The 1,963-nt window shown below is 40.2% G+C and overlaps 2 non-coding genes across 2 annotated transcripts; both read left to right on the forward strand.

Annotated features, from left to right (window-relative positions):
• Positions 1-224: 224 nt before the first annotated feature.
• trnak-cuu lies at positions 225-296 on the forward strand. The gene has a single exon. It is a non-coding gene; the product is annotated as a tRNA-Lys (tRNA).
• A 638-nt stretch (positions 297-934) lies between these two features.
• trnai-aau lies at positions 935-1,007 on the forward strand. The gene has a single exon. It is a non-coding gene; the product is annotated as a tRNA-Ile (tRNA).
• Positions 1,008-1,963: the final 956 nt, after the last annotated feature.

Below are 1,963 nucleotides of genomic sequence, written 5' to 3' on the forward strand. Positions count from 1 at the left end.
TCCACATTACTGCGTGAAGTTGACAATAGCGCAGATTATCGATGGATCGCTACAATCTCTCAGGAGCAGGAGGATGGTTAACTTCTGTTGCAAACGCGCAAATGTTTCTTTTAAAAATGCAACGTCTGTGACTCATCCGCAGCACTAGTGAGCAGGCAGGCGAAGCCAAATTAATTCACTTCCATATAAATCTGACAGAGGCACGTGGTACACCCATTTCTGTGGCCCGGCTAGCTCAGTCGGTAGAGCATGAGACTCTTAATCTCAGGGTCGTGGTTCGAGCCCACGTTGGGGTTTAGTCCTTTCCTTTGAAGGAAATGACTCTTAATCTGAAAATTCGCAAGATAAGTCTAGCGATCGTTTTGTCAAAGCTCTATCCAAACTTAAATAGGCCTACACGCTGCAAGAGTCTAGCAAGTAACAAAATGTCCACATCGTGCTCATTCTGAACTTTTCATTTGTCTGATATCCCAGGTTTCAATAAATGAATGCAGAGAGTGCAGGAAACAACTGCTCAAAGTACAGAAATGTGTGAAATTGAGACTTTAGATTTGATCCAGTCTTGAACGTAACGCTTAGCCATTGTCTGTGTGGAGACATGAACGTTTTGCCAAAAAAAAAAAAAAAAACGAGCCTTTCCGTCTCTTCACTGTGATATGAAAAGAAATGAAGGAGAGAAATTATCAAACAATGATTAAAGAGTGGATTGCTTAGAATAAATTGATTTTCATTTTTCACGCTTCTTCTATATGCTGCACAGAAGGTATCCTCGGATTCATGGACAAGGAAAACCACATGATGAACTCGGAAATGATAGAGAAAGATAGATAGATAGATAGATAGATAGATAGATAGATAGATAGATAGATAGATAGATCGAAATTTAAAGCAGTGAAAGGACAGATTTTTAACAAGAGGTTTGATGGGGCAGATTGGCGGTTAGCTCAGTTGGTTAGAGCGTGGTGCTAATAACGCCAAGGTCGCGGGTTCGATCCCCGTACGGGCCAGCAGCAATATTATCAACACTGGTTACTTGTTTAAGGTTTGTTTCCATCGCATACTTACCTTAGGGTTTTTTCATTCATCCTGCATGATTTTACATTTAAATTAAAACTAATTGAGTTTTAGAGAAAAAACATTTATTTAACATTCAACAAACTTTCTATTCAGTTTTGCCTCGGCAACTTTAATTGAAATGAATATCGCTCCATCATTCACCCAGAGTAGACAAAATGACAGTCCATCCAGAACACTCAAGTGCAGCCCTCAGTCTGTGGCAATTTATAGCAAAGTAATCTGTGCAAGATAGCGATATTCCTCTTTACAATCTATTTTAAAAGATAGAATTATATTACGTTTTACCCTTTCATTCTAAGCAAACTGTACATGTCAAAGTTTCAAAACACACGAGAGATAGACAAGGGGAAAAAGAGAGAGAGAGAGAGGGAGAGAGAGAGAGGAAATAAACAAATGAATAAATATAAAATCCATTGCCCCATTTAACTTTCCTGGAAGGGAAAAAACAAAATATATATCAGTCAGTCTTAGGAAAGAAACCATGTGGAAAATAGTTCAAGGTCACAGTTCTCCCGTGGGCAGTTAACATGGAAGTGAAATCCACGAAGCGTTTTTAATTTCATACCTCTCAGCTGTAACTGTAGGGTGTTGACACTAACAGGCACAAATAGGACGGATTGCCTCATCCGTCCCATTACTGCGTGAAGTTGACAATAGCGAGATTATCGATGGATCTACAACTCTCAGGAGCAGGAGGATGGTTAACTTCTGTTGCAAACCCCAGAAATGTTTCTTTTAAAATGCAACGCCTGTGACTCATCCGCAGCACTAGTGAGCAGGCAGGCGAGCTCAGATTAATTACTTCCATATAAATCTGACAGAGGCACGGTCACCCATTTCTGTGGCCCGGCTAGCTCAGTCGGTAGAGCATGAGACTTAATCTCAG

The sequence above is a fragment of the Polypterus senegalus genome, chromosome 2 (genome assembly GCF_016835505.1).
Source record: "Polypterus senegalus isolate Bchr_013 chromosome 2, ASM1683550v1, whole genome shotgun sequence".
NCBI classification, from domain to species: Eukaryota; Metazoa; Chordata; class Cladistia; order Polypteriformes; family Polypteridae; genus Polypterus; species Polypterus senegalus.